Source organism: Calliphora vicina, chromosome 1 (assembly GCF_958450345.1).
Source record: "Calliphora vicina chromosome 1, idCalVici1.1, whole genome shotgun sequence".
Taxonomy (NCBI): Eukaryota; Metazoa; Arthropoda; class Insecta; order Diptera; family Calliphoridae; genus Calliphora; species Calliphora vicina.
In genome coordinates, this window is record NC_088780.1 from 109,785,634 (window position 1) to 109,810,241 (window position 24,608).

The 24,608-nt window shown below is 29.9% G+C and overlaps 1 protein-coding gene across 2 annotated transcripts in view; it reads left to right on the forward strand.

Moving 5' to 3' along the window:
* NK7.1 overlaps positions 1 to 24,608 on the forward strand; it is a 217,891-nt gene that overhangs the window by 16,536 nt on the left and 176,747 nt on the right. Inside the window, exon 2 of one of the 2 annotated variants that reach the window (XM_065515479.1) lies at positions 18,390 to 18,460. The exons of the other annotated variant lie outside the window; for it this stretch is intronic. The gene's annotated coding sequence lies outside the window, so the exon portion shown is untranslated. The remainder of the gene's footprint in view (positions 1 to 18,389; positions 18,461 to 24,608) is intronic. 2 annotated transcript variants of the gene reach the window in all.

Consider the following 24,608-nt stretch of genomic DNA (forward strand, 5'->3'; position numbering starts at 1 on the left):
AACTTTTATATTTCAATATTTATTTAAATTTATGTCTGTTTATTTTTGCACATAACCATACAAAATAAATTCATTCATTTCGCTGTTTATTAAGTGCTAATAATGTTCATTGAGCTACATTATGGTAAAAGCATATCTAATGACCGGAAATTTACCATATAATAGATAGTTCTATGTAATTTAATAATGTGAAGAGAACTATTTGAAAATTTAAAGATATTTTTTTATTTTGGGGGACCAAATTTCGGGAACAATGAAATATAATGATCCGAAATATAGGGGTCACTGTATCGCCCAATAAATAAGCTCTAAAATCTGTAACTAGAACTGACATTAGGACAAAAACAAGGACAATATAACCAAATCTAAAACTGACACTATACACTGAAACTACATTTGAAAATAGAACTGAATCTAGAACTAACACAAGAACTGACACATACTGACACTATAACTGACTGGACAGATCAGAGATGTTACAAAAACTGAACCTATTTCAAGCGTTTTGCTTGAAAAGTAAGCTTTTACATATCGAGCCCTTAGCGCCAAAGTTTCGTAAGCGACATTTTTATTTTTTTTTATTGCAGAAATTAAAATTTTATGGACCGACTGTTGTTTTAGCGTTCTCAGAATATCAAAATTGTTAATAACTTAAAAAATATAGGGGGTAAGATTTTATCGTAAGTCAATGTTTACATTTTTCAGTAAACAAATTTTATTGTAAACGACACACAGTGGTATAGAAAAAAAGAGGGAAATAAATCTGTAACTTCTAAATGGTTAGATTAGTTTGAATGAAATTTCATATGCGCAAAAAAAGAAAAAAATTGTAGAAGAAACTCGACAATTATGTTTTGAACGTGGACCTCATGGGCCCACCAGGACACCTCGGGTATGTTACATTTTTAAAACGATATTATTTCTTGGTTTGAGTTCCGATTTCAATATAGAATCTTCTCATCGAGCACTACGAAAAACCTCGTCGTAGCTATCAATTATCTCTGATAGCTTAGGAGATATTCGCATTTGAAAATTAAATTTTCAACATTTTTACCCACCCCACTCCAGTTTTTTAATAACAGCGTATCCAAATATTTCCCGATTTTCTCCAGTTTTCCTTTATTGGATTAACAACACATGCATGTGTCAAATAGAAAAAGAATTGTTTAAAAATAATGACTAAGTCCTAAGTTATATGCATTTGAATTTGAAAAATTTTAAAAACCCGATTTTTTGCATCGGGTCCCGATAACCCCGACCCTGGTATCGATATTACAGCCAAAAAAAACCAAAAATTCCCATTTTTGGAATTTTTCAACACTTTTTTGGAAATTGCGGGATTGCTGATAATAAATTTCAAAATTCGTTTATATTTTTCCATTTTAAATAGAAAAAATCTAAATTTCATTAAAAAATATTTATAAATATTTATCTATGCAAAAATTTAATAAAATACATTTTTTGTCATATTTTTCAATAAAGTATTACATGAATTTTTAATTGTCAAAAGTTATAAATATTTTTGAAAAATAGACAAATAGCTTGAACGAAATTATATTATATCACATCATAACATTTTTAATTATACATACATATGTATGTATTAGGGTATTCATTCGACTAATGATCGTTCGATTAATCGAATAATTTCTTACGAATAATTATTCGAACAATTTAAAAATGGCCATTTTCGAATAACGAATAATTCGAACAATTTTATATAGAATAATGGAATAAAACGAATAAATGTTCATACATATTTAAATTTATTAAATTGCTTAAAATTTTTCATAATTTCAAATTTAAATAAGTAATAATGACTCACAAAAATTTGACAAAGACAAAGGGACTTTCGATCACTATAGATGAGTTTTCCGATAGCTCCTTCTACAAATACATATATAAATATTAATGCAAGAAGTTACAATTCTAAAAACAAATCTTTAAAAATTTTTAACTTAGGACTTGAACCAATGAAAATAAAATGTACGGAATAAAATATTTGTTATTTAGCTGGCGAAATATTAGAAGAATCGCAATTAATAATCAAAATATTAACTTAGATTAAAGTGGAATTGAATGTGATGGAGAATGTGATTTTGAAACGGTCGTCGAAAGTGTTATTGAGGATGACATTTATAATGATTACATTGAAATAGATGAAGGCCATGATATTAAAATATAGCACTCTTTAAATGTTGTTAAATCGTGGTTAGCACAAGAAACAGTTTCGGTAATGGAATGGCCACCACAATTACCAGATCTAAATCCCATTGAGAACATTTGGGAAATCGTTAATCAAAGAATCGACACCGAAAATTGCACTAATTCAGATATTATTAATAATATTATGTTTCAAGGATTGGTAGATGCTTGGAACGCTATTCCTGCAAGTTTTATTGCCAATTTGATAGCTTCACAGCCTTGCCGATGTAAGGCCGTCATTGGAAATATAGGATTTGCCACGAAATATTAAGTTTTATAGACAGAAATGTTTTAAAAGCAATTAGTTGCATATGTTTTGGCCAATGAAATATCAACCCATACGTAGTTTTTTAAATTTTTTTTCTTTTTAATGCAAAAAATTCTGAATTAAATTTCATATTCTTATTTTTAAAGCATTAATTAAAAAATATTATAAGCAAATGAATATTTTTGTTTACATCTTAAAGTAGTTTAAACCACTTTTCTAAAATTCTGTTGCTGGTTGCATATGTTTTGACAACCACTGTATGTATATAAGTGATGTTATTAACCGCGTACGTAAGTGTTGCAAAATATTTAATAAATCGAATGATAAACACAAATATTGCAAATTAACGCTTTGTTGCAAGACAAGCATGGAGTTCGTCTTATACATGATTTTGAACATCGTTGAAGATCTTTGTCTAACATGGTAATAAATTTTTTGCGTATTTGTAAATGCGTCAAATATGCACTGACTGACTTCAAATTAGCCACGTTCACTGACAATGATATCAAACTTTGGACAGATTCGCTTTATTGTGTAATTCCCCAAGACCACTTTATTAAGCAAAGATTCGGCAACGTTGATAGAGCTTGATGTGTAATACAATTTGTTATAAATAATTTAGAAATAGTGAATAATTAATTGACTAAAGAATTAGTTACTCAATTTAAAACCCGAATTAATGAACGACATAAAATAGTTCTTAATACGTTTATATTGTATTTGAATTCAAGATCATATCCAACTAGCTTTAAAGCATTGCTCCAAAACGGAAACTAAAAGATTTGCTTGTCAATTTTTTTTGTAGATTGTTCGGGAGTTAATCTGATCAGAATATTTCTGTTGAAAATTTAATGATGGACTTTGCTTTCGAACGTTTTTTAACATTATCAATACTTGAATTGTTAACTTTTGTTTTTCTTTAACAATAAAATATTAAAAAACCGTCATCAAAACTTCATTCTTTACTTTTTTGAAAAAATTTTAATTATTCGAATAATTCGATTAATTTTAAACGTGTGATCGAATTATTCGAACAAGTTCAAATCTCTTATTCGAATTATTCGTTTTATTCGAACAGGAGAAAAATCGAATAATTCGAATACCCTAGTATGTATGTATAAATTTCAAAATAATCAGAAAAAAACTTCTCCTGTAAAATTTGTGTTTTGTCGCTTACGATAATTTGGCGCAAAGGGCTCGATATTTCACAAGTTTTAAGAAAATTAGGTGAATTGTTTGCTAAAACTTTGCACTTCGACTATACTTTTTTTTAAGAAAATTTAATGACAAAAAAACAGACACTAAATTGAAAATATAAATGTTATTTAACTGAAACTAGAACTGCCACTAAATCAAAAGTAGGTATGATCAAACTGAACTGACTTGAAGTAAAATTGGGTCTAGGCCAAGAACAGTCTCTAGAACTGACACTAAATATTGAATTAATACTTAGACCCCTTTCACACTAGGCAATTTAGTTGTGCAAGTCTCTTGCCCAACAACAAAACAGCATGTAAAATTTTCTTCTCCTTAACCCGACATTACCTCGGGCATCTACAAACACAAGAGACTTGCGCAACTAAATTGCCTAGTGTGAAAGGGGTCTAACTCTCTCGCACACTAAAACTGAATATGTGACTAATACGAGAACTGACACACACTGACACTAGAACAGACGAGGACTGACACTATAAATGGCACTGGAACTGAAAATACTACTAGAATAGAAACAAGAATAGAGACTATAACTAACACCAACAGGGACTGATACTAAATTTAAACCAGAACTGACTCTAGATTTGTAAAGAGTCTTTCTTTAAGCGCTTCATATCTATAAATATAAATAAAACAAAGTATGTGAACATTTTTATTTGGCCACTCAGCTCCATGTGAGATGACCATGCCCTCAAACAGCTCGTGCAGAATGTCCAATGTGGAATGATGTGTGGGACATTTAGCGCCTATTGAAACCACATGTCTTTGGAGTTCATATCATCCAATACAGGCCAACTAGAGTTGGTAACTGTAGACGGTTATGGCCTACCCAACGTCGTTCTCAAAGAAATATGAACACCAAATCGACACCAAATAGTGACTTTTTCGGGATGCATTAGAAGCACGTATATCTCGTGTGGATTGGTATCGTCCCAAATTGTTGACGTACCCAATATGGCCGCTATCAACATTCAGAAGTGCCTATTAGAAGACCCTTTAGTAGAACTGACACTAGAGAGACAATTAAAATGACATTAAAACTGACACTAAAGCTGAACATGGACGATAATGATAATTAATTTAAACCAAAAAAGTTATTTAGAAATTACACTTGATTTGACGTAGAATTGTCACTAGAAGTAACCTTAATCATTTAACTGAGACTGATGCAACAGCACTGACACTAGATTGCAACTAGAACTGACACTGAAACTGAACTAGAATTGATACTAAAACCTATCCAGACGTGACATTAGAACTGAACTTATGTTAAATAAAAATTGAAGTTAGAAACGTAAGTTACGACTCCGATAGAAATTTAAACAGACATAAAATAAAACAATTTTATTTAGCAAAATTTCTTCTAGGATTAAATTTGTACAACAGTCTCTTTATCAAAACTTTGTTTTATTGTATTTATATCTGCAATACAATTTCAAAAAATATTATTATTTAATGAAAGCTTTACAAACATGCTCGCAATGAAACCTTAACAACTTAACATCGTACAATTATTTACACAAGTAAGTTGTAACAATGTATGACATTCATTTAAATAATATTAATTAAAGAAAAATATAACATATTAATTTTCAATAGCCACTTTAACGGTTCACATTACAGAATACTAAAATAAAAAAACCAGCTCATTAAATTTTCTATAAATAAAAAAAACATATTAATAATAATGAATTGAAAACATACAAAAAATAAAAAATCTTGCATTAGTTTTACTCTATTTCCTGTGATTAGCAATATTTCAAGTGATAATTGCAATGTCAATTACAAAACCCAAGTAGGTAACAAATTGTATATAAAAGTCTTAAAATGGGAAGGTTGTCTAGAAGACATTAGAGAAGCAAAAATAAATTTTCTGAAAATTTAAGCTATTTTCATTTGATAAAATTCTAATTTTATCAAAGCCATCATTCACACAAATGTCAGCAGGTTGTCAACAGTACGAAAATGTCGTGGTGCGGAAATGTTGTAGAATTTACAATATAGTAGAACTATTGTCTTGCCGACAAACGCAAGAACAGAACTTCTTATTGAAGCAAATTTCATAAGATACAGATGAAATTTCATCTTCATAACTGGTGTAAAATACAAGATTTTTCATCCATGGGGAAAATTATTTATTTATCTTTTATTTCTGGGTGCACTTCCCACAACTTGACAAAATATTGATTGGATTTAAAAGTGCAGCAGCAAAAAGTAAGTAGTTACTTTGATCCGTTTTATTTCACAGCGTGAAAAAAGCTGATAAACTACTTTTTTTTCAATTAAAATAATAAAAATTAAAAATCCCATACAGCTAAGATAGATAGCAAGCAGGCTACTTGACTTGTATTTTCAATTTAAATTTATATGTATATTTTTGTATTTTTTGGTTTTGTGTTAATTTGTAAGTAGCAATACCACTTAAAAATTGCATCTAATAAAATAAATGATTAATTACATTTTAAGTGCAATTCGTTTGCTTTTTTAACCTTCTTTCTTTTACATTACTTTTCGTCATTTATAGTCAAAACTGGTATAAAACGGGCATATTAAAACTAAAAGACCTAAAAACATCAACAACAGCTTGTAGTTGGTTCCAAATGTACAATAAACTTATTTAAATGAATGAACTGACTGCCTGCCTGCCTAGCAGCTTGTTGGCAAAATAATAAAAATCAATTTAATGCTTTGGTGTGAGAATTGTTAAACACTCATGTTTTCATTAGGATGATGAGGGGCGCCTGACTCGAACAGTTTAGTATGGACGGTATTAGTATTCCAACACTCGAGATATTTTGAATATGGGAATTAAAACTGATCTAAAATGTTATTGGTAAGACATTAACTGAAACTAAAACTGACCACAGAAATGTGCAGCAATCCGATACTGATACTGAACTAGAACTGAACTAGAACTGAACTATAACTGAACTAGAACTGAACTAGAACTGAACTAGAACTGAACTAGAACTGAACTAGAACTGAACTAGAACTGAACTAGAACTGAACTAGAACTAGAACTAGAACTGAACTGAACTAGAACTGAACTAGAACTGAACTAGAACTGAACTAGAACTGAACTAGAACTGAACTAGAACTGAACTAGAACTGAACTAGAACTGAACTAGAACTGAACTAGAACTGAACTAGAACTGAACTAGAACTGAACTAGAACTGAACTAGAACTGAACTAGAACTGAACTAGAACTGAACTAGAACTGAACTAGAACTGAACTAGAACTGAACTAGAACTGAACTAGAACTGAACTAGAACTGAACTAGAACTGAACTAGAACTGAACTAGAACTGAACTAGAACTGAACTAGAACTGAACTAGAACTGAACTAGAACTGAACTAGAACTGAACTAGAACTGAACTAGAACTGAACTAGAACTGAACTAGAACTGAACTAGAACTGAACTAGAACTGAACTAGAACTGAACTAGAACTGAACTAGAACTGAACTAGAACTGAACTAGAACTGAACTAGAACTGAACTAGAACTGAACTAGAACTGAACTAGAACTGAACTAGAACTGAACTAGAACTGAACTAGAACTGAACTAGAACTGAACTAGAACTGAACTAGAACTGAACTAGAACTGAACTAGAACTGAACTAGAACTGAACTAGAACTGAACTAGAACTGAACTAGAACTGAACTAGAACTGAACTAGAACTGAACTAGAACTGAACTAGAACTGAACTAGAACTGAACTAGAACTGAACTAGAACTGAACTAGAACTGAACTAGAACTGAACTAGAACTGAACTAGAACTAGAACTGAACTAGAACTGAACTAGAACTGAACTAGAACTGAACTAGAACTGAACTAGAACTGAACTAGAACTGAACTAGAACTGAACTAGAACTGAACTAGAACTGAACTAGAACTGAACTAGAACTGAACTAGAACTGAACTAGAACTGAACTAGAACTGAACTAGAACTGAACTAGAACTGAACTAGAACTGAACTAGAACTGAACTAGAACTGAACTAGAACTGAACTAGAACTGAACTAGAACTATAACTATAACTGAACTAGAACTAGAACTAGAACTGAACTGGAACTAGAAGTATAGCTTCAATATTGATAATTTTATTGACCATATTTAAATTTCAACCACTGTATCATTCACATCTTTAGCAACTATTCGTATTTCGCAGGGAATAAAAACCTGGAAAGACACATGCACTTACGTCGTATAACTCTACTTTTATGAAAATGCATTTTATGAACTTTTTTTTGCTCTATTCCTTCTTTCAAACATTTTGAGATAACAAATGTAAATGGGCGGAGTCATGCTATTTAAAAACAACAGCAACAACAACTACCACAATAAACAATAATTTAAATACTTTAGACGGCTACTGTTGCGGTTTTGTTCAAATACGTTTCACTATACATACGAGTATTTTCTGATTTTTTATGCCGATCTGCATGTTTAACAGGCGTCTAATAAACAAGTTGATTATTAAGTACGACCGATGGACGGACATTCAGGCGGTAAGAAGCATGTACATATGTATGTGTGTATAAATTGTTGTTGTGTGCACTAAATAAACAACACAACACCGAGTACAGTTTAATAGTTTGATTTATATCAAAACGATTATTTACACTTTTAATACAGACTCGTAACCGAACACAGTGAATAGTGGCAAATGTACGCATATGATTGGAATTTATATGTGTACATTAGAGTGACAGCCGTTTTTTTTTTTTTAGATTTCAAAGAGTGCCGGGTGGAATATTGTGACACTAGGCCTAAATGTTAAGTGCTGAAAATTTGAGCCAAATCGGGCAACGATTTCTGGACGCGCATCGAGGTCAAAGTTCAGATATATGCAAAATTTTACTGTTAGTATGGAATAAATAGGTGAAACTCGTCAACTTTCTGCATTGTTTTCTAGAAATGTGTAGATTTATTTATATTAATGAATATTACATTAAAAAAAAATGTTTGGAAATTAACCCTGTATCTCCTTTGGTTCAAAATGACCCAAAAACTGTATTATCGCCAAAATTAGAGAAAAATGCAAATTTTTCAGTTTTTGAAAAAATTTTGCTACTAAATAAATACTTTTGCAATTGAATGCAAAAGAATCGAAATATGTACGTAATTATCGTTGTAATGAGATATAAATGACAAAATTTGATTAAAAAATGTTAAAGTTATTACAAATTCGCCAGACCATTAACGTGTTTCAGGCCACTTGAACAAAAAATTTAGGGAAAAAATTAAGATATTTCGAGAAAAATTAAAATAAAAGCTCATTTTTACTTAAAATATGTCCATATTTACTTGTATATGAGTTTTTGTCTTCGTAGGATACCGTTAACCTATTCGCAGGTATGGCCAAAAAAAATATTTTTTTTAACGGCTGTTTCAAAACTACATTTTAAAATTTTTAAAAATTTTGTTAAACAAATTTCAGAGTTTTTCGATCATCACATTGGGGTTTATTGAGATCAAAATAGGGAATAAAAATATGAAAAAATTATGTCAATACCTCTTACAGTTTTTCCGTACCTGCGATTTAAATTTTGCGTTCTTCAAGAAAAACTAATTTTTTGTCCATATTTAGGTGAATGAGTCAAATTTCCATACTGTTATAAATTTTAAGTAAAACCTATTCACAATATTATAGTCCTTGTAATTCTAAATATGTTCTGAAAGTTTTACTAAAATCGGAAAACGATAACCTTTAAATCGTGAGGGGCAAAGGTCGAATTTTTCAATATTTGGAATTTCTAATGAAAATATAGCGAAATGTTATATATTTTTGTGCCGATTTTAATGCAACTTAAGGAAAATATAACATAAAGTCCAGAATTTAAAATAACAGCACAAAAATGGAAATTAACCCTTAGCAGCACTTGGGGTCCAAATTACCCTCAACTTTTAAAACCACGAAAAACACAACCATTTTGACCCCAAGTCCTATTAAAGGTTAAAATCCATGTTTGCACTGTAGTTGTAAATGCTAGACACCAACATATATTTTCCTCAAGTTTCATGAAAATCGGCCCAAAAATATATAACATTTCGCTATCTTTGATTAGAAATTCCAAATATTGAAAAATTTGACCTTTGACCTTCACGATTCAAAGGTTATCGTTTTCCGATTTTAGTAAAACTTTCAGAACGTATTTAGAATTACAAGGACTATAATATTATGAATAGGTTTTGCTTAAAATTTGTAACAGTAAGGAAATTGGACTCATTCGCCTAAATATGGACAAAAAATTAGTTCTTCTTGAAAAACGAAAAATTTAAATCGCAGGTACGGAAAAACTGTAAGAGGTATTGACATAATTTTTTCATATTTTTATTCCCTATTTGGATCTCAATAAACCCCAATGTGATGAAAACTCATATACAAGTAAATATGGACATATTTTAAGTAAAAATGAGCTTTTATTTTAATTTTTCTCGAAATATCTTAATTTCTTCCCTAAATTTTTTGTTCAAGTGGCCTGAAACACGTTAATGGTCTGGCGAATTTGTAATAACTTTAAAATTTTTTAATCAAATTTTGTCATTTATATCTCATTACAACGACAATTACGTACATATTTCGATTCTTTTGCATCCAATTGCAAAAGTATTTATTTAGTAGCAAAATTTTTTCAAAAACTGAAAAATTTGCATTTTTCTCTAATTTTGGCGATAGTACAGTTTTTGAGTAATTTTGAACCAAAGGAGATACAGGGTTAATTTCCAAAAATTTTTTTTAATGTAATATTCATTAATATAAATAAATCTACATATTTCTAGAAAACAATGCAGAAAGTTAACGAGTTTCACCTATTTATTCCATATTAACAGTAAAATTTTGCATATATCTGAACTTTGACCTCGATGCGCGTCCAGAAATCGTTGCCCGATTTGGCTCAAATTTTCAGCACTTAACATTTAGGCCTAGTGTCACAATATTCCACCCGGCACTCTTCAAAATTTTAACAAAAATTTTTTTCCATACAACTGATTGTCACTCTAGTGTACATGTATGTATGGGTGAGTCCACAGAAAAAATAATAATTGATTTTAACCATTTATACCAGTGACCAGGTATACTTAATGAGAAAATATATTTTAAATAAATAGAATTTAAATGAATAGAATCGTCATTTATGTTTCTAGAAAACTAAAGTGGCTACCCTTCTACAACATTTTCCTTTTTCATTATGGATTCACCCATATGCATACCGTTAATTCTTGTTAATTTCATTTAAATGTTAATTGCTTTGCAATTTTTATGGCTTCAAACACTAGACGACCGACCAAATGCCGTCTATTTATTTATCGTTTCTTTTTTTATTATTATTAAATTTTTTGTCTTTTTGCCATTTTTGTGATTAATTTAATATTTTTATTTCTTAATAATTGCTAGTCGCCTTGTATTTTATGTTGTTTTGTTTTTGTTTTATGTAAAAAAAAATAAAACCAACAACAAGTATCCATTTATTATTATGAATAATTTTATAGTTGAGTTGTTGTTTTAGTTTCTGAATTATTTTGTCTACATACGCTGGAAAACTTTAAATGTCTTCTCATCAACATGTTGATTTCATTATAAATTTGTCTTTCTTTTAAATGAATGACAAGTAATTTCGTGGAATTTCTAAATTGATTAAAGTCGTTGTTTTATTTAGTTTTTTTTAGTGTTGTCACTGTTGTTGTTGGCAGTTGCTGCAAAATAAAAATTAAATAACAACTGACTACAAAGAATGAACTAAAATACAACGGGGGTCACTTGTAATTTGTATGAGATTTATTTTATTCCATTAGACAGACACATATGAGTGGCAGAAATCTATTTACATACAAATGGGAAGAAGCCAGGAATTAAAGTAAACCAAATGATGAATAGTTTAATAGAAACCGAACTAGAACTAGAACAGAACTAGAACAGAACTAGAACAGAACTAGAACAGAACTAGAACAGAACTAGAACAGAACTAGAACAGAACTAGAACAGAACTAGAACAGAACTAGAACAGAACTAGAACAGAACTAGAACAGAACTAAAACAGAACTAGAACAGAACTAGAACAGAACTAGAACAGAACTAGAACAGAACTAGAACTGAACTAGAACAGAACAGAACTAGAACAGAACTAGAACAGAACTAGAACAGAACTAGAACAGAACTAGAACAGAACAGAACTAGAACAGAACTAGAACAGAACTAGAACAGAACTAGAACAGAACTTGAACAGAACTAGAACAGAACTAGAACAGAACTAGAACAGAACTAGAACAGAACTAGAACAGAACTAGAACAGAACTAGAACAGAACTAGAACAGAACTAGAACAGAACTAGAACAGAACTAGAACAGAACTAGAACAGAACTAGAACAGAACTAGAACAGAACTAGAACAGAACTAGAACAGAACTAGAACAGAACTAGAACAGAACTAGAACAGAACTAGAACAGAACTAGAACAGAACTAGAACAGAACTAGAACAGAACTAGAACAGAACTAGAACAGAACTAGAACAGAACTAGAACAGAACTAGAACAGAACTAGAACAGAACTAGAACAGAACTAGAACAGAACTAGAACAGAACTAGAACAGAACTAGAACAGAACTAGAACAGAACTAGAACAGAACTAGAACAGAACTAGAACAGAACTAGAACAGAACTAGAACAGAACTAGAACAGAACTAGAACAGAACTAGAACAGAACTAGAACAGAACTAGAACAGAACTAGAACAGAACTAGAACAGAACTAGAACAGAACTAGAACAGAACTAGAACAGAACTAGAACAGAACTAGAACAGAACTAGAACAGAACTAGAACAGAACTAGAACAGAACTAGAACAGAACTAGAACAGAACTAGAACAGAACTAGAACAGAACTAGAACAGAACTAGAACAGAACTAGAACAGAACTAGAACAGAACTAGAACAGAACTAGAACAGAACTAGAACAGAACTAGAACAGAACTAGAACAGAACTAGAACAGAACTAGAACAGAACTAGAACAGAACTAGAACAGAACTAGAACAGAACTAGAACAGAACTAGAACAGAACTAGAACAGAACTAGAACAGAACTAGAACAGAACTAGAACAGAACTAGAACAGAACTAGAACAGAACTAAAACAGAACTAGAACAGAACTAGAACAGAACTAGAACAGAACAGAACTAGAACAGAACTAGAACAGAACAGAACTAGAACAGAACTAGAACAGAACTAGAACAGAACTAGAACAGAACTAGAACAGAACTAGAACAGAACTAGAACAGAACTAGAACAGAACTAGAACAGAACTAGAACAGAACAGAACTAGAACAGAACTAGAACAGAACAGAACTAGAACAGAACTAGAACAGAACTAGAACAGAACTAGAACAGAACTAGAACAGAACTAGAACAGAACTAGAACAGAACAGAACAGAACAGAACAGAACTGAACAGAACAGAACTAGAACAGAACAGAACTAGAACAGAACAGAACAGAACAGAACAGAACAGAACAGAACAGAACTAGAACAGAACAGAACTAGAACAGAACTAGAACAGAACAGAACAGAACAGAACTAGAACAGAACTAGAACAGAACTAGAACAGAACTAGAACAGAACTAGAACAGAACTAGAACAGAACTAGAACAGAACTAGAACAGAACTAGAACAGAACTAGAACAGAACTAGAACAGAACTAGAACAGAACTAGAACAGAACTAGAACAGAACTAGAACTAGAACAGAACTAGAACAGAACTAGAACAGAACTAGAACAGAACAGAACTAGAACTAGAACAGAAATGTCTTCTTGCATTTAAAAAGCTAAAAGCGATGAGTTTTCCGATAAATATGAGGAAAACACACCGCTATGAATTAAATTGTTAACTATTGTATTCATTTAGAGAAAATATGTACTGAAATGTATGTAAGAAAACTAAAAATTTTATATTTTCACCACTAGATTGACACTGACTCATGCTCACGTATCACAAACCAGCTCCATTCTCAGGTCAAATAATTATTAAACAAAAAAATAATTGTGATATTTGTTAAGTAAAATTAATTTTACTTTCAATGTGAATGTGAACATTTTTTAATTAATTTTTGATATAAAGATGTAGTTTAATTAATTTTGATCAGTAAATACAATCCTAAAATAATTTGTGTTAAAAAATAATCCCTCTCTACTTTAACCAAATTTTAGTTTTGCAAAACAAATAAAAACATTTCTGAATCATTCGTTTAATGAGTAAAGTAAAATGTCAGATATTAATTAGTAAATAAGTAATTGCGGTTTGTGAAAAAAAAAATATTTTTTTCCCATTTTAAATTAAAAAACCAACAACGGTCTTAAGTAGCTTAAAAAGCAAAATCAAAAGTAATGTAAAACGAGACAAAAAAACTTGATATGCATGTTTTCAGACAGGGTTTATAAAGAGTAAGATGTTTATAGTAATTTTGGAAAATAAACTAATTTCCCAGCTACATTTTCAGAGAATCACATTCTCATTACTGATTTTGCTGCTACTTCTGAATTGAATTCTTCATTTTACATGTTTTGTTAATTTTATTTTCCAAATTTCATCGTCTTCAATCCTTTATAACTCAGTTTTGGTGAAATATTTGCAAAAAAAAACCAGATTAATAAAAAAATTCATTAAACGATAACGGTGTTTTGTAGCTAAAAATAAATACAAATCAAAACTAAAAAAAAAACAAGTGTGAGAGCTATATTCGGATATTCGAATCTTATATACCCTTCATTGAAGTATAATTAAAAATAAAGATTGAAAATAAAACAAAATTCTTTTACCATAAATATTTTTTTTATATAAAATTGATGGTAATAAATCTCGGGTTAAAAAATATATTTCCCGATTTTGACCCATTGTAGGTTCGAATTACTATGGCGTTATATGTATGTATATGTCGTTGGATAGTTCTTTGAAATATCTAGCATTATATATCCCTATTGTATATAATTAGACTTAGTAATCCAGATAGAGATCAAAATTAGGTAAAATAATCGTGGTAGTCGTGGATTTTTGCTTATATCTCAGCCATTTGTAGGCCGATTTGTTCGAATTAAATAGCAATAGAACCGGGCCAGATGAATTATGTATGTATGTTATTTGGTAGCTACGGAAAGTTGATTTCAACATACTGACGGACAGACGGACATCCAGAATATATATGTACAAATTACAAATGGAATGACAAACTTATATACATAAGTGAAGGGTATAAAAATAATAATAAATAAAAATCATATCCATCATATTTAGCGACATTTAAAGCATATTAAATTTAAATTGACAAACAATAAAAACAACTGAAAACACTTCTTATAAAAGCCGCTCTGTGTTTAAAAAGATTATAGTTAAAATAATAAAAAATAAACGAAAAAAAGTAATAATTGACAACATAAAAAACGAACATTTCAATAAACGCAATTCGGCCAATGTGTTTATATTATTTTCCATTCTTGTCAAGCATTTTAATAAAACGTTTATTATTGTTTTTGCAAGACAAAATGAAATATTTGTGAAAAAAAGAACCAGTATAAAAAAATATGCTTGTACAACTGACAATCTATAAAGACATTTTAAAACAACTTATTCGACTGTTGTTCAAAAAAATCAAAATGTTCAAAGAAAAATTTAAAAAAATTAAGTTTGTAATAAAACATAGCAGCATTTACTGAAAAAAATCATTACAAGTGGCAACAACATGAATTTATCATTAGTCAAATTAAACGGTTGTTATTTTTATTATGCGACGGATGGAAAGAAAACAAAATTTTTCAATAATTTAACCCAGTGTGCGTGCGATTTTAAAGTGAGCTGGTTGGTGGTATGTTGCCTTAAATAATGCACATGTTCATAAATATAGAACTTATAAACTACTGGTGCGATTTGCGCCAAATTTTTACTATAAATAAAGGAACAGTTAAACTTTCAGACTTGGAAATAACAAGTTATTAATTATGTGTACTTTTAAAAAAAAATAGAAATCACGATTGCTTTAACAATCCGATGAAATATAGCATATATTCAATTGTCAATTTAGTGACCCTAAGTAATCTAGAGTGTAGTGCACATAACTTTGTTTATATTTCACTTTTGGAAATAATCTAAAAATCCTAAGAGTAAATTTGAACTTGGTGTACTTTTGTAAGCAGGAGCATCCTTTAACTTAAATTTTTGTTTTATTTCTCTTTAGTCACTACAAATCATGTATCGCGGGTTTATTGTGATTTTACTGTTACTTATTCGAACAAGTTCCTAGGCTTGATTATAGTTTTTTTCAGAATCTAGCCAATTCTGATACAATTTCTATATGATCAGTTTCAGTGATCAGAATAAGCCTCCTAGATAGGACCTTTAGGATAAGAATACCGACAAGAGATGACTGAACCGCAAACACCGCCCTTCAGGGGAAACTCAATTACAATCTACACCAACGTATCAAATAAATCAGAGAATTTTATCTGATAAACCTGGCCTCTTGGATCCCCTGATATTTGCAAAGAAAAATTCGGATTTCGAACCTTCAACCATAAACATTTACATGGCGTACCTTGCATCAATCAAGGCTATCAACTCCAAATTTCCTTCTCGATTGCATTTACTCAACTTACACAACACCTTGTCGAGTGAATGTGGGTTTCAGGTTGTGAGTGTATTCCGGGAAATGGCATTGCTGGACGTAACTCTTTCGAAAAGGGACGTTTACAACCCCTTGCTTGCAGAATCGAATTTGGCAGACGAATGAGCGTTAGAAAAGACGAAACTCAGGTGGTCTACTAAAGGGTGGTCGGTCCAACTTCGACTGACTAATTTGAAATTTTATTTGTTAGCATCACATTTTCATTTAAATGAATATGTTAATAAAGAGAACTTCCGAATTTAGGGTACCGAAAATTCTAGAGCAGTGAGTGCATCAGCGACATTTACACCCTCTCAGATGCATGGTTTGGTGTTGAATTATAGCTGATAAAGTTATCGGTCCATAATTTTACGAACCAGAAACCGACTGCGGGGCGATATATCGTACCATATTGGAATTTTTTTAGGTAGTTCCCAATAATCCTGATATACATATGTAAAGCATTGTTCACTTAAAATCCGGTCGCACTTAAGCTTTAATATCTACATAAAGAAAAATGCGATTCAATAATGTTCAACCATAAATTTAATTGAATCTAGTTTATTAGCAATTATGAATATGCAAAAAAAACTAGTTAAATATCTATATTTCTAATAAAAATTCTAGTTTTTGACTTGATTGTACCCATTAACTTTTGCAGAACTTTTCGTTCCACCTGTACTGCATATTTATTCCAAGCAGATGACATTTTTTATTGTCGATAATAGCGCTTCTATTTTTCTTTAATTTAGCTTTGACAATAGCCCAATATTTTTCAATTGGCCGAAGTTGGGGACAATTGGGTGGGTTCATATGTTTTGGTATTACATCGACTTTGTTGCAGCTTTGGAATAGTGGCTTGAGGCCAAATCGGGCCAAAACTTTACTTAAGAATGGTGTTGTCTCATAAAGGGTAGGAAATGTTTTTGTGAAAAGCTTTTACAGTGCGATCGGATTTTATGCGAACAATGATTTATTCATTTAGAAAAAATAAAATAACAAACTGTGAAAATTAATAAGTTATAAGCATTTCAAATCAGTCAGTTAAAGTTGGCCCAACACTCTCGCGCACTGCTGCGGTATTGACAGTTGAACAGTTTTCTTTTGGATTAAACCTCCCTGAATTTTTCAATTATATATTTCAATGTTGGTGAAGTTAAATCCATATTCTGACTAAATTTGGTACGAAATTCTCGAACTGTGACATTTTTTCTTATTTTTGAAATATTGTTCAACTCTCTCGCGTAGTGCTCCATTTTTACTAACCCTAAACTGTCAACTGTTAAATCTTACTTGAAATTTGGAACAGAACTATCTATTATTGTGTATCCACTTGGAATTAAAATTATACCAAATTTGTCTTATGGTTATTTTGGCCTCAACTGCCTAATAATTTTAATTTTAATTTCTCGATTATAAAATCAATTTTGAATATTATTAAGTTACAATTCAAAATTCTTAAAAATCCAACCTTTGTGAGACTTTAGCAACAAAACCAACCTCAAACGCCTTATACCTGCCATTAATCACATTTACTGTAGCGTACACAAAATAAGGTAGCTCTGAAGAGCTACAAACAAGACCTGGTGTTAAAATAATTCATTAGTTGTAACAAAAGTTAATAACGACATCAACAACAACAAAAATCACATTAAAAGCAACTAAAGACATTAATAAAAAAATGGCAGTAAATCAATCAAAATTGATTCGAAATAAAGTGGTCAAAAACAAGAAGTCAATAAAAAACATTTTTTCCCTTACAATGTAGTCGTTAACTGGTTGGCACTTATACAAGTATGAAGCTAAAATAAATGTGATTTTATTTTTTTGTTTACTTTACTTTATTTTGTTATTTTTATCGTAAAAAATGAATTATTTATATAATTCAACATGACAGACTTTGGAGTAATTCAAGCAATTTTGAATTTATTATATACATAAATAAATATATAAAAACAACTACATATTGTACATATACAATATTTATTTTGCCCTAAGGCAAAAAATATATAATACAAATTTAATTATAATGTTGGTTTTTCTCTCTATTTTTTTACAGGTCAGTGGATTTTTTTTTAAATAAATGTTTAGCACAATAAAGAAGCCGACGACAATGATCACTTAATGGTGGTAAGTTTTAAGACATAAAAAAATAATTACAATTTGTTGTCAAACATTTTCAAATATGTATAGATGATAAACAAAAAGCCATTGACTGTTCAGATGTACAAAACACGAATATGTGCAAAGCTAGCTAAAATCGATCTATATTATAGATAGCGTTATAGATTCTATAACGATCCACAATATATATAATTTATGGGGTCACAAACGAAAAATGTAGAAATTACAAACCGAATGACAAACTCACATATACCCTTATCCACATGATAGAACTAGAGGCACAACTGAGAGTAAGCTGAGAGTAAAATAATTACTCTCTGCCAAATTGTGTGGCTGACGCAACAACAAAATACATTGATTTACATGTATTTTGTTGTTGCAAGACTTAGGCTTTTCACAACAGAGTTAGATTTTGTATCTCAATAACGCTTCTATGTATATTTTATTCTGTGCCCTTACCCATCAAGGTGATCGGTATAAATATGTGTTATTAATTTTTTGTATGTGAATTCAGGATCGAATATATTTGATAAATAACTACACTATGCACGAAATTTACATTTTTTTGGTTAGCTCTTGTTTTCGAGATATACCGTTATTTTGAAAATTGTGGAGGTTGCAGAACAACGGTTTAGCTTATTGAGTAAACTAAAAAACCGAAATTCCACAATAAAATTTCCTTTAAGTAAGGCTCAAACTTTTATTTAATCTGCGCAGTCGTTTTGTTTTGTAAGATCGAACAGCATTAAATGAAATTAAATTAATTTTTTTGTTTTGAATCATACTAAGTAAAATAAATAATAGAATTCAAATATATTTCATTTAGTGGTTACGTCTTTTTTCTTAAATATTTTGTACTTTTCCCTTGTTTATGTATACCGCTTCACAGCGATGATGCATTGAACCAATTAAAGACTAAGTCATATATTTTGCCATTCCCTTATAACCGCATCTGAGCTTCCTCCGTGGTATCATTTTTAGTTTGTATTTTCCTATCTACAATTTCCCATCCCATAGGTTTTCTAGGGGATTGGTGCAGAAATCTCCAAAATTGGTCAGGCGCTGATCCAAGGGGTATAATCATCGAAAAATGGAGAAGTGAAAAAGGAAAAAAAAAATATTTTTTATTATTTTTGAAAGTAAATCTTCAAAATTGTATAATTCCTGATCGCTAAAAAAAAATTAAGGCATTTGCTTTACAATAAATCGTTATACACACACAATATTTTACAAATACAACTTGTATTTTCTTATTGATTTCCGCACCAGACCTACGAATTTAGCAATGAAAAAACTCTATTTACCTCGAAACCAGCAAATTCAATTAGGGAGCAGCCTGACTAACAGTCAGCCATTTTCCAACCGATTTTAACACATTTTTTTCTGTTTAAAATATATAACTAATATCTTTAAAATGTATTTGTATCCGACTCCAGTCTAAGTATCTCTTATGTTTCTATAGGTGAATGCAGTTCACCTATAGAAACAGTTAACTACAAAAACATAAAATATCAATTAACCTTAAATACATAATAATACAAAAGAAGAAAATTTAAATTCGTGTATTTAAAGAAAAAAAATATTAAAAAACAAACTTCATACAGAATTTCACAATTCTTCATAAAACTGAACCTGCCAACACAAAATACCAAAATCCATTAAAAAGCCTAAAAAGAAGGAAAGAAAAAAATTATGCAAAAAAACAAACTGCACGCAAAATGGTAATCATTTCACTTCTGTAGTCATGAGTTGTAATATGCATTGCGAACCAAATTAAAAAGGGTTTAAAATTAATTCATTTACTGAATACAAACACAACTTGGCATACTTACGAACGAGTATTTTTAAGGACTTCATCATGCAATTTAGCATAAAGAAGTCTGTGGGCAAAATGAGAGAAAAAAATTTAAACCATTAAGAACGTAGTGCAGCAACAGAAAACTCTTTAGTAATAATGGCAAAAATTTACTGTTGCATGTTAAATTTTCATATATATTTTTTGGTTGGCTGTAACTCTTGCAAGAAGGACATTGCAAAAGGGAAAATATGCTGTAATAAAACACTAACAAATATAATAAATTTATTACTTAATAACGTTAAATAAAACAATCCTTCAGCGGCAATGAATTGTGAATGTGGTTTTCTTAATTGTTTGATAAATATAATCAATAAAATTGTTAAATTAAAGAAACAAAATTAAAGTACTTTTGAAGGCTTTTTAAGTATTGTGGGTCACTTGCGAAAAAGATAACTCAACTAGGGTTAAAAAGTTTAGGGTATTACTATAGACTATAGTTATATTTGGCTGTGCCGAATATTGTATATCCATAATCTATGTGTAGTCCGAATTTTACAGAGCGATTAATTTCATAAAACTTTAAATTTTTTTGTTAAGATCATTATAAATAAATTATGTATTGACAATAAAATATTTTTCTGATATAGGGGTTTTATGAGGGGTAGGTTCAACTATGGACCGATAAATATAAAATTTGTTTATGTCCTATTTCATCACGATATTAATTATTATAAGACAATTAGGAATGTTCAAGTCATTTTCTGAGGTGTTCCTTGTATGGGGACTAGGTAAAAATGTTGCCTAATTTCCGCAATCATTTAACGATATTGCTCAATTTCAATGCCAAACAAACTTTATCAACAGAGAATTATTTCTAGCTACTTTCGTTTGGGTCCCAGACAGACGGACAGACAGACCTAGCTAGATCGTCTTAGAATCTTATGAGGACCCATAATGTGGATTAGCGACAAATATTTTGATGTGTTACAAACGGAATCTATGTCCCCTACATATTTTTTGATGGTGGGTATAAAAATTATTTTAAAATAATAGTATATGGATTGTTATCTTTCGAAATATATAGTACATTTCATAACAATTTGTGATGGCCGATTATCTGAATATTGCGTAGGGAACAGCGCACTGTGTATAAATCGCTACAGTAAGCTTACCTTGAAACAATTAAAAGATTTGTTATCTTCTATTCTTTCTCAATGATTCACAAACTAATTTTTGACAAATACCAATTTAAATTAAATAAAATGTCAATATTAAATACTATTAACATTTACTTAGTCCCCCAGAAAAAAAAAAAATAAAATTAAATAATCAATATTTTAAATGGTATGAAATCTGTTTCTGTTCTGGCTGTTTTGCACAATTGCATCTGCTTTTGATACTTCCACTCAATAACAACAGTGTTGTTGGTTTTATAAATACAAAAAAAAACTACAAATAAATAAATAAAAACAATATGTGGCACAGACTTTACAAAAAAATAAAAATAATTTTTAATAAAAAAAAAATGTTTTTTAAATACATACTTGGGTATTCATTCGAAAAATTATGGTTCGTTTAATCGAATAATTTCTTACGAATAATTATTCGAACATTTTAAAAATTACCATTTTCGAATAACGATTAATTTGAACAATTTTATGTAGAATATTCGAATAAAGTTATTAACTTGCTCAAAATTTTTCATAATTCCAAATTTAAATAAGTAATAATGACTTACAAAAATTGTATTGTTTCAGAAATTTGACAAATAACTAAAGATAAAGGGAGTAATTCGATCAATGTAGATGAGTGGTCCGATAGCTCCTTTTATAAATATATAAATATTACCACTATCCCAGAGAAAATTTTGTGAATTTTTGTAATGGCAACTAATTACCACATGCATTATTTTGTAATGAGTGGTGGTTACCCAGCACATTATTTTATTTTCTAGAATAGGTACTTATTTTTATACAGGTTGGTAATGAACTTTTGCATTTAGCACAGCTATCTTGTGTGTTTGACTGGAAATCGCACTAACCTCCCGTTTTCCAGTCTAACAGTCGCCACCAGTCAAAGCCATTAATTTTTTTGTTCATATCATATTTATTTATATGCTGATGTTAAAACTATTGTTAACTTACAATAAAATAACTCGTACATGGAGCAGTGAGTTAGCAGATTGACTATCAAACACAAGCAAATAATGTGACTGTTTTTTTTTAGCTACATATTCTTGTTTTGATTTTAACTACTTATACTGGTGCTGAATGTAAGTACATTTGTAAGCTTGAACCATGAATTTTTTAAAAATCTCGAACAAAGGTAAGTAGTGTTTCAGTCAAATAATAGGTAGTTATGCCTTGGCTGCAATATTACTTGTTGGCTTACTGAGTAAGTAAAGTTTTTGCTGTGATATTACAAGAACTTACAATTCTTTCAAAATAATTAATTTAGGACTTGAACCATTGAAAATAAAAGGTACAGAATAAAATATTTGTTATTTCGTAAAAATAAGCCTGCACAGAAAAAACTATATTTCAATTCAAACATTTATCACATATTGAACTGGTTTCAATTATTTCATAATTGAATCAAGTATTCATGTGCTCAAAAACTAAATATTCTGATATTTTCTATTGAATTTTGTGTTTTGAATTTGATAATTTTGACAATTGAATATACATTTTTCGTTATTGGTTGAATTTTAAATACAAAAATTATTGAATAGATCATTTTCGTAATTGAAAATACAAAAAATAACAAAAATGTGTTTTCAATTACGAAAATTATCTATTCAATAATTTTTGTATTTAAAACTCAACCAATTGTCAAAATTATCAAATTCAAAAATCAAAATTCAATAGAAAATATCAGAAAATTTTGTTTTTGAGCACATGAATACTTGATTCAATTATGAAATAATTGAAACCAGTTCAATATGAGACAAATATTTGAATTGAAACGGTTTAAGAAATAGTTTTTTCTGTGTGAATAATTTTAGAATTGATTTCGAAATAGAAAATTTAGGGTCTAAAAATGACGGGGTGGCCAATGCGTCAATCATGCAATGTCTGACTTCAAATTAGCTACGTTCACTAACATTGATATCAAACTTTGGACATTTTGTGTAATTTCCTAAGACCACTTGACTAAGCAAAGATGCGGCAAGGTTGATAGAGCTTGAGGGTATAATAGAATTTGTTATTTGTTAATTTAGAAAAAGTGAATAATTCATTTACTAAAGACCATGATAAAAATATAGAAGGTAGTTTCAATCAAAATTTTTTTTTTAAAATAAGGTTTTTTGAAGTTTCCTTTTTTTGTGAGCATTATAAAAAGCGTTGCCACACTCCAAAAAATGATTATGATTTTCGAGAATTTTTTTACAAAAAATGTGTAATTTAATTTATTATTTAAATAAAAATGTATTATGTTGTGTTGGGAGTTATTGATTCAATTCCTAACGTTCGATTACTTATTAAAACACGTTGACTATTTTTATATGTATGCATTTTCTTCATTTTTTTTATTACTATGTAAATATTTTATATCTTTTAAATGGAGGTTTAATTATAAGAGACAAGTAGCACACGGAAGAATGTAGTTTCAAGATCTAGCCGAGCACTCTCAGAAAATATAAAAAGTCTTTGAAATCGGATGGAAAACAAAAAATGGCACGCGTTTAACAAATTTACATGTCGAAGGTGCCCTACTTTGGGTCCCATAGCGCCGCCATTGAAGTATTTGTGGGGTTCATTTTCAAATCTTAAACTCGAATATTCCTTGGGTACGCCGTTTAGAAATACGAGATTTATTTTCAAATAATTTCGATTCTACTCCAGTGTGCATAGTTAATGGATTATGATCGGTAATAATCGGTGATATATATCCCAAAATATGTTTACATAATAAATAGTATTTTGAAGTTACCTTGTGTTCATTGGGACAGCATTCATATCCAATCTCACACGCTTTGTTTTAACTGAAATATTACTTTTAACTAAATGGTCGGATCACACCATTGGCTGTTTTGGCAAATCTTCTTCGCAAGCTTTACATATATCCATAAACTGTTGTTGTTGTTGGGTAAATATTTTTTCTATTTTTTTTTAATAATTTTCAAATTAATGAAAATTATGTATTCCCAAAGGGAAAATTTGAAATTGATATGGCATTACTATTTTAACGAAAACGTCAAAATCCTTATGCATGTCAGACGTAGAATTTTAAAAAATAAAGAGAGAGTGAAACTACCTTCTATTTTTCTACTATGCTAAAGACTTAGTTACTCATTTTAAAATTAATTACGCATTAATGAACATATAAAAGTTCTTAATACGTTTATATTGTACA